This window comes from Oryctolagus cuniculus, chromosome 21, assembly GCF_051225735.1.
Source record: "Oryctolagus cuniculus isolate XC-2025 breed Fujian yellow rabbit chromosome 21, ASM5122573v1, whole genome shotgun sequence".
Classification (NCBI taxonomy): Eukaryota; Metazoa; Chordata; class Mammalia; order Lagomorpha; family Leporidae; genus Oryctolagus; species Oryctolagus cuniculus.
In genome coordinates, this window is record NC_142887.1 from 30,104,958 (window position 1) to 30,121,511 (window position 16,554).

Consider the following 16,554-nt stretch of genomic DNA (forward strand, 5'->3'; position numbering starts at 1 on the left):
GGGATGCACAGAACTCATTCTAGGGGGGGCCTGGGGAGAGCTTCAAAGAGATGGATGAGCCTTTGGGACAGCATTGGCCTGAGTGGACAGGGACAGACAGAACCTCAAGTGGTGGGAGTCTCAAGGATGCACTCCAGATCAGTCAATGGTAAAATACAAGGGCACTTCAGAAAGTCCTTGGAAAGTGAAATTCAAAGGTAAGTTTATTTTGGTGCCAAAAACAACAACAACAAAACCACCCTGAAACCCGTTCACCCAAGGGAGCCTCACAAAATGCATGAAAAAAGCTTCATAGGAAAAACTGCTTGGGCTTGAGTGATTTTGTGTTTGTGTGTATGCCACAATAAACTTACCTTTTAATTGCATTTTCCTGTGAACTTTTTGCTCATACAAGAGTGGATCTGCAACCAGTTTTGACTCTTAAGGATAACTGAGCCTGCATGTCCCAGGACAGTGTTTTGTTTTGTTTTGTTTTGTTTTGCAATTTCCTTTTTTTATTTAATAAATGTGAATTTACAAAGTGCAACTTTTGTATTGTTGTGGCTTCCCCCCCAACCTCCCTCCCTCCCACGGCCCTCCCCTCTCCCACTCCCTCTCCCATCCCACCCTTCATCGAGTTTCCTTTTCAATTACCTTCATATACTGAAGATCAACTTAGTATATACTAAGCAAAGATTTCAACAGGCTGCACTCATACAACCATACAAGGTATAGGGTATTGTTCGATTAGTAGTGTTGTCTTTAAGTTTCATAGTAAAACACATTAAGGACAGAGATCCTACATGGGGAGCATGTACCCAGTGACTCCCGTTGTTGATTTAACAGTTGGCACTCTTATTTATGACATCAGCAATCACCCAAGACTCTTGCTATGAGCTGTCTAGGCTATGGAAGTCCCTTGAGTTCACCAACTCTTAACTTGTTTAGTGAAGGCCATATCACAGTGGAGGTTCCCTCCTCCCTTCAGAGAAAGGTGCCAGGACAGTGTTCTACAAAAGATTTTCCTCTGGAATATTCCCAGTTAGGAGGCAGGCGTTTAGCTTAGTGGGGCAGACACCTGCATCCCCCATTGGAAAACCTGGATGCAACACCTGGCTCTGTCTGGCTCCTGATTTCAGCTTCCTGCCAGTGAAGATGGCTAAAGACATTGGGTGCTGGGGTCATTGTTATGGCACAGGTGGTTAAGCATCCACCTACCTGTGACACTGGCATCCCATGTGAGCCCTGGATCGAGTCCCAGCTGCTCCACTTCCTATCCAACTTCCTGCTAATGCACCTGGAAAAGCAGCAGAAGATGGTCCAAGTGCTTGGGCCCCTGCCACCCTGTTGGAGACCTGTGCAGATGGAGTTCCTAGTTCTTGGCTTTGACCTAGTCCAGTCCTGGCTGTTGCAGCCATTTGGGGAGTGAACAGCAGGTGGAAAAAAATCTCACTTTATTTCTTTCTCTCTCTCTCTCTCTCTCTCTGTTACTCTGCTTTTCAAATAAATTTAAAAAAATTTAAAATTGGGGAGGGGGGGGTGCTGGTGCTGTGGCACTGTGGTAAAGCCGATGCCTGCTGTGCCAGCATCCCATATGGGCACCAGTGTGAGAGCTGGCTGCTCCACTTCCAATCCAGCTTGCTGCTATGGCCTGGGAAAGCAGTAGATGTTCCAAGTCTTTGGGCCCCTGCACCCGCTTGGGAGACCTGGAAGAAGCTCTTAGCTGCTGGTTTCAGATCGGCACAGCTCTGGCCATTGTGGCCATCTGGATTGTGAACCAGCGGATGAAAGACACACACTCTCTCTGTGTCTCTGCCTCTCTTCCTCTCTCTGTGTAACTGTGACTTTCAAGTCAAATAAATAAATCTTATCTATTAAAAAAAAAGAAAATTGGGTGCCTTCCACCTACATGGGAGACCTGGATTAAGTTTCCTGCCTCCCTGCTTTGGCCCTGGCCCAGCCCCAGCTGTTGTGGGCATGCAGGGAGTGAACCAGCAGACAGGAGAGGAGTGTCCCATCAAAATCAAGAGCCAACCAACACAAAACCAACAGCCAGTAATAAACCCACATCCCATCCCCTCTGTGTATTTAGACAACTGGACCCACATCCCACGAAGCATCCCTTGCTACCAGGGACCTACTTTTCTGGTTGCAACCAGCCTGAGCTGACTTCACAACCTTCTCTGAGCTGCAATGCAAATGTGAAGAGTGGCACTTGAGGTGTCACTGGAGATCCATTCATTTGCTGGTGGCTAATGGTTTCGCCTAAGCTACACCAGCCACACACCAGCTGGTTAAAATCATCACAGGTGGCTCCCATCAGTGATACACATGCAGCACTTTCATTGGACAAACCGGGCATGCTTCCATTTGTACACAAGGGGCTTGAGCCACCAACTTCATAACGTGACAGAGGGGGGAACAGTGGCCAGGGGAGTGGGGAGCTGGTGTTGAGTGGGTCCAGAGTTTCAGTTTCACAGGAGGAAAAGTTCTGGAGGTGGATGAGGGTGGTGGTTGCCAAGTGATGTCAGGGGACTTAGTGCCATTGAAGTGCAGGCTTAAAAAAATGGTCAGGATGGGGCTGGTGCTGTGGTGTTGTGGGCTAAGCCCCTGCCTGCAGTACTGGCATCCATATGGGTGCCGGTTCAAGTCCCAGCTGCTCCACTTTTGATTCTTCTCTCTGCTATGGCCTTGAAAAGCAGAAGATGGCCCAAGTGTTGGGACCCTGCACCCACATGGGAGACCTGGGAGAAGCTCCTGGTTTTGGATCAGCTCAGTTCTGGCTGTTGCAGCCATTGGCAGAGTGAACCAGCAGGTAGAAAACCTTAGTTTCTCTCTCTCTCCCTCTAAAATAAATAAATATTAAAAATGGTCAGTGGGGGCCTGTGGTGTAGTGGGTAAAGCCACCACCTGCAGTGCCAGCATCCCATACGGGCACAGGTTCAAGTCCTGGTTGCTCCACTTCCAATTCAGGTCTCTGCTGTGGCCTGGGAAGGCAGTAGAAGATTGCCCAGGTCCTTGGACCCTGCATCCATGTGGGAGACCCGGAAGAAGCTCCAGGCTCTTGGCTTTGGATTGTCCCAGTTCCAGCCATCAGAGTCATTTTGGGGTGTAAACCAGAAGATGGAAGACATCTCTCTCTCTCTGCCTCTCCTTCTCTCTGTGTAACTCTGAATTGTAAATAAATAAATAAATCATTAACAAAATGTTCAGGATGGAAATTTTATTACCTATGCTTGATCACAATTGAAAAAGAAACTTAGGAAAACTTGCTGACAAAAAGCCCACTTTTACATCCATTGTCTTGCACCACCAACCATGGTCCTGGGGGGTGAGCAGAACTGGCAGCACTTCCAAACTCACCTCCAGGGGAAGGCAGGGAGCTTGGAAATTTCCAGTGGCCTGTGGGGTCACTCCTGGCCCCCTCCTCACTGCCTGCCACCCACCCGATACCAAAGTACAGGGTCCCAGGGCCCAGGGGCTCACAGCCTAGGAAGAGGGTGAAGGGGCCTGGCCTGTGCTCCCAGTGGTGACTCCCCTATAGCCCCTGGATGAAATCCGTGATGATGAGTTTGCGAGAGCTACTGCACAGCACGGAGACTTCAATGAGGCCCAAGGTTTCTCTGCACTGTGCCGAGAATGCAGCCCTGTCTGCTGAGCCTGTGCCTGTAATGCCCCACAGGTTGCCGCTCCAGCCCGGCCCCCAAGAGGCAGGCCCCAGGTGCTGGCCCCACGGGTTTTGGTCTGAGTCTCAGTCATGGTGGTATATCTTTGGCAGTGGGACCCAGCTCTCAGTCACAGGTAAGTGGCTCTCTGAGCCTCTCCCTGCCATCCCACCTCCTGCTGTCTGTGCAAAGTCTGTTTTCTCTCCCTGGGGGCTTTGCCCTTCTGCCTCTCCCAGCTTTAGGGTCCTTGCCTTTCACCATGGGTTCTGGGAGAGGTAGATGGTCTCAGGACAGCTCACAGAAAGGATCCCACAGCAGGAGCCTTCCTATCCCAACACTCAGGCATGGCCAGGTCTGGGGACCTGGGCTAGGGGTTGCTCAGGGACAGGGGCTCCTTCCCTCTTCTAAGGTCCCTGAGAAGGGGCAGAGACTGGTTTTGATCAGAGGTTCCAGCAGGCATTAGAGACAGCCCCTGAGTCTCTAGGGTCTGGGTTGAGGGCCTGAGGTCCATCTAGGCTGGGAGAAGCACCCAGGAGGCCCAGGGGCATTGCCGGGGCTGTGACCCCAGCACCCAGAGGCACAGGATCCCTCTGAGGGAGGGCCAGCAGAGGGTGGAAAGGGCTCTGACTCTTGCTAGGCTGTGCTATCTGAGCCTCTGCTGGGCCATGAGGACACAGGGACACTGAGGGACAGGACAGACTGGGTGAGGTGACCAGAGCCCAGGGCTAGTCACAAAGGAGCAGATCTGGAGCCCCTGGGGCCCATGTCTCCCCTGACCATGGCTGGGCCTCCTGCCTTCCCTGAAGGGCACAGTAGACCCAGTGGCCCAGGATGGGGGAGCAGAGGGCAGCTCAGAGAAGCTCTGGCTGCCGGGTGGAATGAGAGGCTGCTGGGGCAGCCATGGGGGTCACTCTGCACTGGTTTGGGGAGCATTCCCAGGAGCCAAAGCAAAAGTGAGCCACTGGGGGGGAGGGGGGCCTCACTGGGACAGAGCCTGAGGGGGCAGGAGGCTTCAGGACCCTCCCTCACATGCCGAGCACAGGCTGGGGCCGTCCCCACACAGCCCTGACTGTGCTGCTGGGAGGGTGGGACCTTTGTTCAGAGGAGTCTCCAGGCACTGAAAGAATGAAGTGGAGGCCTTGGCTGGGGCTGGGGTTCAGCAGGTCAGGGCCAGATTCCAATCTCAGCCTCTGGGGACCGGAGAGGAGCAAGGCTGCCCAGTTATGAAGGGGAAGCTGAGGCTGCAGAGGGGATGAGAAGGGTCAACTCAACTGGGAGAGACTTGGAAGGGCTTTGGGAGGGGGCAGGACTGTTTGTTCCCTAGGCAGCTGATGGGCAGGAGGGGAAGAGAAAGGAGCATGGTCCCTGGCGGGGGGCGGGAGAGGATGGGGACAGATGGTTGCATTGTGAGAGAGCTCCCCAACACCCAGACCCATCTCTGCTATGTCACATCCCTCTGTCCCTGCAGGTCAGCCTGTGGTTGCCCCCTTGGTCACTCTGTTCCTGCCCTCCTCAGAGGAGCTCAAGACCAGCAAGGCCACCCTGGTGTGTCTGATCAGTGACTTCTACCCAGGCACAGTGACGGTGGCCTGGAAGGCAGATGGAGCCACCATCATCCAGGGTGTGGACACCACCCAGCCCTCCAAACAGAGCAACAAGTACATGGCCAGAACTTCCTCAGCCTGTCACGTGGACAGTGGACATCGCATAGCCGCTTCACTTGCCAGGTCACCCATGAGGGGAAAACCACAGAGAAGAGCGTGGCCCCTGCACGCTGTCCTTAGGGACCAACTCTCATCCACCTATGGGGTCTGGAAGCTGCAGGACCCCAGGAAAGGGCTTCTCCTTCTACCCCTTCCCTGATATCCTGGCCCTCCCCACCCCTGCATCCAATAAACTCTCAATAAACATTCTCATTGTCAATCAGACATCCTGCTTGGTCTCATTTTTTCTAGTCTCTTATTTAATCTGCAACCTCCCTGGAGTTCTCTGGTTGGGGGAGGTTCCCCACACCCAGTGAGGAGGCAGCCCAAGGGGTGAGACTCAGGGCCTTCTGAGGACATCACACAGGAAACACCCCAGGAAGGAGAAGTTTGGTCATTGACATCAGGGCCTCCGACCTCTCCTTTCTCCCCTTCCTCCTCCCAGGAGAGGGCCCCCCGCTCCTTGCCTCTCTCTTGGGTGGAGACGTCCTTGACTGACCTCTGCATCCTCCCACCCCATGCCTTCTTTCCTCAGCCTGAACCTCTGCCCCTGGCCCCTGCCCCCTGGAAAGTACCCACCTCCTCTTCCCTGCTCAGCTCCTGCCTGCCTGCCTCCATTCCCCATCACCCCCGGTGATCTGGACAGCTCACAGGGCACACAATGCTTCAGAGCTACTGGATTCATGGGCTTTGAAATTCAGTGGCTGCCTTGAGTCCTCACTCCATGGCAGCTTCAGAGGCAAAGGGGAACAGAGAAACCCAGGAAAGAAACTGTCTCACAAAGGGACTGCCAGGAGGCAGGCACCTGAGGGGTCTGGCCAGGCAACAGGAACTCCACAGGAGACTCAGCCACCAGCTAGGGAAGGAGCTGGAGGAACCTTCAGAGAACTGGGTCAGGATCTCCCCCACAGCCAACCTGAGACTGATGGGGAAGAGAAACCCGAGAGACCCCCCAGGCTCAAGAACGTGTCACGTGGTCCCAGTGGCACATCAGAGTCTCTGTGGGATCAGGCTGAGCGGGACCCATGGCCATGCTTGAGCCTTTCCTGCCATAACCACTCTCAATCGCCACAGCTTCCTCCTGAGAGCACTGCTCATACTGCAAGGATCTGTTGTGGAAAATTTCCTACTGGGGCCCTCAGAAAGCCCTGGGCTTTTCCAGAAACTTCTGGGGGATATGGGTGGAGTTGTCATTTATTCAGGTAGGGAAACAACCCAGAAGTGGGAGCAGGAGGTACCACATGTTTCTCTTAGAAAAGAGTATTTATTGGAGGGATACAGACAGAGACACAGCTAGACAGAACTCCCATCTCTTGGTTTCTCTCCTCAATGTCCACAGTGACAGGGACTGAACTGATGCTGAGACCTGGAAGCAGGTCTCCCATGTGCGTGGCAGCAAACAATTACTCAGCCATCACCACTGCCTCCTAGGGTCTGCATCAGCAGGAAGCTGGGGTCAGCAGCTGGAGCTGGGAATGGAACTCAGGTATTCCAATGTGGACACTAGGCTACATGGCCCCTCCCTACAATGCACCTGTGCTGAGCACCTTCTGTTTCCAGGAACTGTCTAGAGTGTCAGGACTTCTCTTATGCATGCAGCATGAAGGAGGTCCTTCCATGAGGACTGCAGGTCAGAAAGCATTAGTACATTTTTGTGTGTATAGTCATGTACAAATGGCAATAACCATAGAAATCTTATCTTGTAGACTTATAATTACTTATTGAAAATGACAAATTTAACAGTGCCGTGGCTCACTAGGCTAATCCTCCACCTGCAGCACCAGCACCCCAGGTTCTAGTCCCGGTTGGGGCGCCAGATTCTGTCCCGGTTGCTCCTCTTCCAGTCAGCTTTCTGCTGTAACCCAGGAGTGCAGTGAAAGATGGCCCAAGTCCTTGGGCCCTGCACCCTCAAGGGAGACCAGGAGGAAGCACCTGTCTCCTGACTTCAGATTTGTGAAACGCTGGTAGCAGTGTGCGGGCCGCAGGGGCCACATGGGGGGTGAACCAAAGGAAAAAGGAAGACCTTAAAAAGAAAATGACAAATTTCATGAGCCATTTATTAATTTCTTAATTCCTAAATAATTTGAATTTTCTGTCTTCGAAATCACTTGAACATACAGTTTGATATTTGAATGTAGTACTATGGCAATTATCGACTATCATCATTCTCTGGCCAGGAACAGTCTGACTTTTTTTATTTTTGTGGGACAAAAAGGTAACATGACATCCACTATCTAGACAACATAGTCAATGAAAGATATAAGCTCAGGAGCAGATATTTAGGATTCTCATTTCCTGTGTATCTGAAACTATTTCTGGTGAACACCAAATCTCCATGTCTATCCCCAGCTCAGAGCAAGACCCCTCTTCTGTTTCTATGAGGTTGGCAGCTGGAATACCACCTGTGCATCTAAGTAGAATCACAGAGGACTGGTCCTCCTTTGACTGCCTTATTTCACTGAGAATGACCCAGCATCCCGATTCTGGATGAATTGCGAGAAGAACTGAAACTGGGATGGAAACATCTATATGCTGCCATGTTTTCTGCAGCACTATCCCTACCAACTGAGACATGGAAACAAGTTCGGCATCCACTGACGGATGAAGGAATAAACAAACGGTGGTGCATGGACACAGTGGATCATCCTCCTCCTTTCAGAGGAGGAAATCTTGTCCTGCAGGAAATGTAAATATGTATGAAAGTAGCTGGAACACTTCGATGGGACAAGATGGAGAGCTCCATATAACCTATCACTCACACAGATGAAAGTGAAATCTGAGCAGAGGGCACATTCTTCAACACTCTTAGAAGGCCACACTGAGAGGCAGATTGGATTAAGTGCAAATCTCAACAACAGCCTGATGGGGGTCAGGGTGGGTTTCTCACCTCATTTTCTCTCAGCCTCCTCCAATGCAGGTGAAGTCTGGGAACGACTGAAAGGAAAACCAAGGGTGAATCCCTGTCTCTCTCCAGAAATGTGAAAAGGAAAATTTTGGGGTATCAAAGAGATGGTTATACCAATTTGCTTTGTTCATCTCACTTCACTGACAAAGCTGTCCTAATGTCTCTGCAGTGGCTAATGGATAACATTGAAAATTACTATATTTCAGTTAAAAAGAACCAAAAAGAAGAGTGTTCTCCAAGGAATAAGAGGAAAATCTCTGGTATCCCTTTCTCATACTATTTGACCTTACAGCTATTCTTTTCGGTGGTTCTGGACCACGGCATGTGTGTAAACACCACTGAGAAGAACATGGAAGAGCGGCACTTGCAAAGGTCAGGAGAACTGTGCACATCAGAGAGCTGCAGGGGACAAATAGTCTGCAGGTGAATCAGCACAAGATGTGAGATCCCTCTGACGGCACATACACAGGCCACGCCTCAGAAGAGGAATGACTGCAGATCTGAGACCCCATGGAACCAACCAATTGATTCCAGGTGACCTCTGAAGGGGACAAGGTCTGAGTGGACACAGCTCCATGAAAATGAGTTGAAAACTGCACAAAGGGGCACCACTGTAGGACATGAGCCAAAACACCAAGATCAGTTAGATGTGCGCTATGTGGTTTGCTTCACAGAGCAACGGAGAAGGAAAATGAGCAACCTCCTGAGAGTTTTTAGTCTCCCACACTGTCCAGAATACCACGGAGCAGTACACAACAAAACATAGAGATGACTAGGACAGTCTGATCAGCTCTCAAAGAAAAAGACCACCAATTGGCTCTGAACCTGTCCTCATAGAGGAATGACTAGGGACAGCATCTCCTCTAACCATTTCCAAAGAAGGAAAGGCAAATGCTCTTGAAATTAATGGGAAGAAAATGTTCCGATCAGACGAAGAATTACATGAAAAACACAAGCTGGAAATGTCAGGCCTGAACGTACAACATACATATCAAAATGCAATGGATGGAATCAGGGCCAGAGTGTAGAAAAAGAGGAAGGATCAGATTACATGCCAATCAACAGAAAGGTACAAGTTGAAGAACAAAAAGAAGGGAAGAAGCTGGAAGCTAAATGAATGGAGCCTCAGAGATGTGTGAACCAGAGCAAGAGTCCTAATGTTTGGGAGCCTGAAATGCTGGGGGGGGGAATGGAAGGGGGGGACAGTGAACAACAAAATCCATAAAGAATCCAATGGCCAGGAAGATCGCCCTTTTAGGAATACAATCCAAGTAGCTCAGAAGCATTACAGGGACTTGTGAGCAATGCACAAAAAAGGAGAAATCTTGAAATCAGAGCCAATGGAACCCTCCCAATGAGGGAATACCCACATGAGAGGGTTTGACTTCTCATCAGAAAACACAAAGTCCACAGGATACTAGAACCCTGTCCTCCAAGTGTGGAAAGAAAAGACCTCCCCAGGAATCTCCAGGGAACCAAGACACCCTGAAGGATCTCAGCCCCCTATGCAGAAAAAGGAGGGGTGATGGACAAGAAGGAATACTAAGAGCAGTCATCAGAAGACCACTTGCTATCAAAACAGCACCAAGTGGATGGAATTCTTCAGGCTAAAGTGAAATCCTGCCCACAGGAAGTCTGGTACATCAGGAGTAATGAAGAGCAGGAGAAACGTTAAGGATTTAAATCACTGCTGGCTGTGTTTTCGCCCTTAAATTCTCTAAACGGCATCTGCAGAACCCAAAACAGAAAGCACAGACTCAGAGGGTGAGGCTCTGTTTGTACAAAGGTCACACCAAGGGGAACAGTCACAACAGAGCAGAGGGTCAAAGAATCGTGCGGCCCTAAGGTTTCATTACTCTGCCGAACAGGAAGAAAAGGGACTCTAATCAGATGGGAAAAGCAACAGGACCCACAGTGCTATGCCCAGAACAACTGAAACACAAAGACACGCTCTAGGAAAGCTGGATGTGGGCCGGCATCATGGTGCAATGTGCGATCCCACACCCTGAGGCACTTGCAGCTCTCTGCTAATGTGCCTGAGAAAGCAGCAGAGGATGGCCCAAGTCCCTGCGCCCCTGTACATGTGAGAGACATGGAGGAAGCTCCTGGCTTTCTCCTGACCTGCCCTGACTGTGGTGGCAACATGGGGAGAGAACTGGCAGATGGAGGATCATTCTCTCTCTAATTCTGTCATTCAAATAAATTTAAAAAAAAATTTTTTAAATAAGAGGATGAAGTTGGGTCACCTCAGGATCTAGATCTGGGAATGGAGCAGCAACAGATTGATAAACAGGTCTTTGTGGAAATCCAACTTGGCGTTTCCCCAGAGAACTCGCAGGAATGGAATCTCAGTTATATGGTCAGCATGTCTCTCCCAGCCTACCTGGCCCAAAACTATGCTGCCAGCACCTCAGGCTCTGAGGGGCACATGCATTTCTGCCCTGAGGGCTCTCTCCTCAGTGTTTCCAGGACAAGGGAAGGAGGACCCACACTGGGTGACACCAATGCGGCCATAGCCTACAGGACCTGCTTGCCAAGAGACCGCTCCTAGCACTCACCCACCTGAGGGTCAGGGATCGGGCAATGGGTCCTGCCCAGTGCCCTGAGGGCTCTAGGCCCTGGAAAAGCACTGAGGGGGCCACTGCACTACCAACAGCTCATGATGCTCAATACAGACACCCTCTGCCCTCAGTAGGAGCCTGGAGGGACACAAGAGTCCAGAGGGGATCGGCAGCCTTTGCCGGGGCCACTTCCTCCCATGTCATCTGCACAGTGAGCAACTCCTGAGTTGGCAAACTCCTTGGCAAAATCCTTCCCTAGCCTGTGCCCTCGACACACCCATTTCCAAGCCCTGCTCTCTATAATGCGCACCCATACCAGCAGATTTTGTGACAAGTGCCCATTCTATGATGACTAATCTTCTGTAGATGTGGCCTTTTGGCCTTAGCCCTTCAGAGAGATAGCAGCCAAAAGTGCTTTGGGAAATCTACATAGTATAGAGACTCTCTAGCTTCCTGTCAAAAATTTTGGGGAGCAAATTTTGCCCCCCTCACCTGCCCCAGCAATGGGGGCTGACCACTGACCTAAGGGGCCCCTAGGTCCAGGTTGGGTCACACTCCTGCCTCTGGCCCTGGATAAGTTGGTCCACGGGCAAAATACCATAGGTCTTACAGACCAAAAGTCAGACAACCCAATCTGATGCTGAGAAAACACAAGGCCATCGTGGCACTGCTGACCACTCTCTGCGGGCTTCAGACTCGACAATGCATGTGCTCCAATAGAGTGAACATCGGCAAGGCCAGGATGCCACCACCCCCTAAGCCAGGTAACCTGATCATCATGGAAATCTGAAAGCCTTGTAGGGGAGGTGTGGTAGAAGTGCGGGGAGCACGTGTGTGCGCAGTGCTGTGGTGCAGTGGGCTCAGCCACTGCCTGCAACACCAGCATCCCAAAGGAGTGCTGGGTTGAGTCCCAGCTGCTGCACTTCCAACCCAGCTGCCTGCTAATGTACCTGGGAAGGCAGTAGAACATGGCTCAAGCACGTGGCCAGTTTGGAAGGCACTGGTGAAGTGCCAGGCCCCTGTCTGGCCAGCTATCATGTCAGCTGTGGTGGCCATTTCAGGGTCAAATCGGCATATGGAAGCTTCTTTTTGATTTCTCAATCCTCAAATCAACCTTTACACATAATTCATTTGTAACAGAAAGCAAAAGCACTTTGGGAGGTGATGCTGAGGTCACCCAGGTGCACAGCAGTACACATCCTTCCTGCATTTTCCCTTCTAGGACCTGTATTGACTACACCTGATCCTACCAGACGAACCGGCAATGGAAGGCAGAGGAAGCAAACCTGCGAAGTACATCATCCAATTATCCAGGATATGGACACTTTATCCCCCTGATACTCCTCCACAGGAGGAAGCCATGGATAGCTGTCCCCCTATACTCCCCAATGGGGAGTATCAAGGGACGTATCACCCCCATATGTTCCCTGAAAGGAGAGAGCTATAAACAACTCATCCCTCTCTGCTCCCCTACAGGAAGAAGTCATGGACACCACTCCTCCATACACGCCACCTGGGGAAGAGAAGCCCATGGACCCCCCGCCCCCATAAGAACCCTCTTGGCTGGAACCAATGGACACCATGCCCCCGTATGAACCTTCTGGGCCGGAACCGATGGATACCACACCCCGTTATGTACCATCTTGGCCAGAACCCATGGGCACCATGCCCCCATATGTACCATCTTGGCTGGAGCCCATGGACACCACATCCCCATATGTGGCATCCTGGCTGGAGCCCTGGACACCAAACTCCCATAAGAACCATCTTGGGCAGATCCACACCTCCCCATGTTCCACCAAGGGAAGAGCCCAGGGACACCACACTCCCAACATTCCACCATGGGAGGAGCCTATTGACCCACACCCACTTTGTTCCCACATGGGAGGAGTCCCTGGACACCACAACCGCCTAAGCTCCACCAAAGGAGGAACCAATGGATACCACAATCCCATAGGCTCCTCCTCCAGAGGAGCCCATGGACACAACACCAACCTACACTCCCCCTCCAGAGGAGGCCATGGACCCTTCACCCCGTAGTTTCCAGCATAGTCCATGGAAATGTCAACCATGTCTCCTGCCCTCTGTTTTCCTCCCGCTGGTCCCAGGGGCAGTTTTATGCCTGGCCTTCCCACCTTTCCTTGCATCTTCATACCCAGTTTCCCAGAACCTATGGATATAGACCCTCCCGCGTGACCCTTCCTCCCTCCCCTCCAGGACATGGCACAACTCTGCCCCCAGGCAGCTCCTTTCATGGCCTCCAGCTGGCTCCTCACCACACAAGATTCTTATTTAATATTAAACACCATAATCATTCTGTTTTTTGTGTCTGTGCTCTGTAGATCCAGTGTGAGAAATGCTGGCTTGTGTGAGTGCTGACAGGAGGTCAGATCCTATGGGAAAATGTTCTTGTGGTGCAAGAAACAGGGGCTGGAGGGTTGGGGGCTAGGGAGTAGAAGGAGCCAAAGGCCATAATGACTTCCTCCTGAGCAGAAAAGCTGTGGCTCATGGGCCAGCACCTGTGCCGGCATAGTGGGTGAAGCTGCGGCCTGCAGTGCTGGCATCCCATATGGGTACTGGTTCAAATCCTGGGAGCTCTACTTCTGATCCACCTCTCTGCTATGGCCTGGGAAAACAGTAGAAGATGGCCCAAGTCCTTGGGCCCCTCTACACATGTGGGACACATGGAAGAAGCCTCTGGCTTCTGGCATTGAATCAGTAGAGCTCCAGCCTTAGGAGCCATTGCAGAGTGAACCAGTGGATGGAAGAACTCTCTTTCTCTGCCTCTTCTTCTCTCTCTCTGTAACTCAGACTTTAAATATATGAATAAATCTCTAAATGAAGGAAAAAAACAACAAAAGCTGTGGCTGAACATAAGGGATGGGGCCCAGGATCAATGAGCCCAGGAAGGGAGGAGACAGGAAGGGTCATTCTTGCTGTGGCAGCAACCACTTCTCACCTCCTCTCTGAGCTGCAATTGGCTGGATCTCCCCTCACACACACCAGCAGTCCACACTCTACACATTCACACCTGGTCCCTTAGGGAATTCTACACTCAAAGCCCAGCCAAAAAGCACACATCTGGCATTGAAGCTCCCAGGCCACGAAGAACAGAAGAAGAAAACTCATCACTCCACAATAACCAAGGACAACCATAACTGTAGGAAGTCACTGATTCCCGGGTGATCTGATTGTCAACATGCGGAGATGTCCTCCTTGTTGCTCTTCCATTCAGATCTGGAAAGGGGAAGCAAAGAGACAATTTTCAGGGAAAACAAGTTAAGTTAGAGTCCCTTTTTCCAAAAAAAGGATTAATTGATTTATGTCTTTTAACCCACAAGTACAAAGCATATCAACAGTCACTCCCAGCCATGCCACAAGACAAAAGCTGAACACCTGAATTCACCAACTCATCTTGTATCCTACAGAAAAGTGAGGTCACTTGCAAAACACACCTTCAGAAATTGCCTTGACTGTCAGATACAGAGAATCCCAGCTTAACTGAGCACAGGCCTCTGCTGGGGCTCAAATGAAGGTAGGGAACACAGACTGTAATAGGTCAACTGCTGGGGGCACAATGTGCACATGCTAGAGAGGATAAAACTCCAGGGAGGGGGCAATCTTTTCTAAAAGAAGAGCTAACAAAGTTTTTAAAAATGTATTTTCATTTTATTTGTTAGGAGAGCTGCAGAAAGAGATGGAAACAGCCATACTCAGATCTTCTTTCCTATGGCCCACTTCCCACATGCCTGGAATGCTGTTGTCTTCCTTCTTGCTCTCTCTCTCACACAAATCAAACCCCAAACCATGCTGCATTACCTGGAAATATCTAGGAAATACCTAGTCCCTCATACATGCCAGTGCAGGTGCATCCCATCAATCTATGGCCTGGAATTCTCAAGACATCAATCTCATCATAATCAAGTCAGGTCTAAGGAGATAGGCATTGCAGTACAATAGATTTGCCATCTGCATGGGACGCCCCCATTCTATATTGGATTTCCTGAGATAGAGTCCCACCATTGCTTCTGATCCAGCTTCCTGCACATGTGCACCCTGGGAGGCCCAGGTGATGACCTCAGTGCTTGGGTTCCTGTCATTCATGTGGGAGCACAGGATGGAGATTCTGGCTTCAGTCAGGCCCAGCCCCTCCTTTGTATTTGGGAAGTGAATTAGCAAATAGAAGGTCTTGAGATCTCATTCTCTCTCTCTCTCTCTCTCTCTCTCTCTCTCTCTCTCTCTGTGTGTGTGTGTGTGTGTGTGTGTGAGTGTGTGCATGTGAGTGGGTGTGTGTACCTTTCAAAGTAGTAAATGGATTCTTTAAGAAAAACATGAAGAGTCTGAGACTAAATTCTGGATGTAGTGTTGGTACAGAAAACAGACATGTGGGTACAGCTAAGGAATTTGAATAAACTGTGGCCTTTAGTGAATAATAAAGTATCAGTACAGGTTCACTGATGGCAATAAACACACCACACTAAGGAAAGATGTCCATACGAGCTACTTCCGGCAGTTCCTTTATGAAGGGACTTCAAAAGGTCATGGAAAATGCATATTATGAGTAAACTGACACATGGACTTAAATTCTTTCTGCAACAAGGTAAATTCAGCTTTTCTCTCATTTCCTCCCCAAGGAGTCTGAAGTTTTCTCACCTGGTTTCACATTGTGATCTTTTCCTTGCCATTGGGATGCCCATTCACCAAACCACCTTCAGGGCAAATATCTATCAAGACCAAGGCTGGACCTCTCAGGAGCCACTCCCTGAATTCCTTATCACTGCACATGCATCCTACTCACAGGAATTACTACTGTGCTCAGAGGATTCAACCTTCTCTCTCATACTCCCTATTTTCCAGTGCCTGGAATAAAGACCTAAGGACTGAATGCTTTAAGCCTTGGACAACCGCACTGAATGATCCTGGGTACAGACATGGGGACATGTCAAAAACAAAGCACCACCCAGAAAAGCAAGGGCCTGGCTTCACCAGCAAGACACAAGGAGGTCTTAGCTCAGCCCTTAGCACTCGATTCTGTCCATCGTCCTGAACAGTTTCACACCTCTGCACATTTATCCAAACTCATCTCACCCAGGGGCCAACCACTGCTCTCCAGAGCACACAGGAAACCACCTGACACCAGACAACAAAGGCCACACCACAAGGAAGCTGTCATCCCTGAGCAGCTCCTTTGTGTCGAGGCTCTGCAGGCACACCACCTTCAGTTCCTCCTCCTTACCACCTCACTGACAGGAGGGTGCAGTTACAAGTTCAGCTGACAGATAAGAGTTTGGATTCCAGACCCCCACCATGAGATAAGTACTTGGTGGCTCTGGGCCTCAGTGTCCCACATGTCCACTGGGGCTACTAACAGTCTCTGCAGTACAAACAGCTGCTGCCTGAGCTCTGCTGCTCCCATTGCTATTCCCATCCCACCCCCATTTGAAAGAGGAAGGAAGGAGAGGTCCTAAGATCCTGGCTCACAGCTTCGGATCAGCCCAGCTCTCACCAGTGTGACCATTTGGGAAGGGAACCAATAGATGGAGCATCTCCAGAGGATGGAGTATCTTGGGATCACCCCAACACCACCACCACCCCTTAATACTACTGTGCCTCTCAGACAAATAAATAAAATCTTTAGACAGAGATCAAGATGCATCTCTTCTGCAGGTTCACCCTGCAAATACCCACAGCAGCCCAGTTGTAGCCAAGCCACAGCCAGCAGACATGAAGGCACTCTGGGT

General features: G+C 50.5%; 1 protein-coding gene across 10 annotated transcripts in view; it reads left to right on the forward strand.

Moving 5' to 3' along the window:
- Positions 1-16,554, forward strand: part of LOC127488352 (uncharacterized) — a 374,426-nt gene that overhangs the window by 92,787 nt on the left and 265,085 nt on the right. The window contains exon 4 of one of the 10 annotated variants that reach the window (XR_016227153.1): positions 2,953-3,067. The exons of 8 other annotated variants lie outside the window; for them this stretch is intronic. The gene's annotated coding sequence lies outside the window, so the exon portion shown is untranslated. Of the gene's footprint in view, positions 1-2,952; positions 3,068-16,554 lie in introns of those variants that run through there. One more of the 10 variants, XR_016227161.1, reaches the window with a different exon arrangement.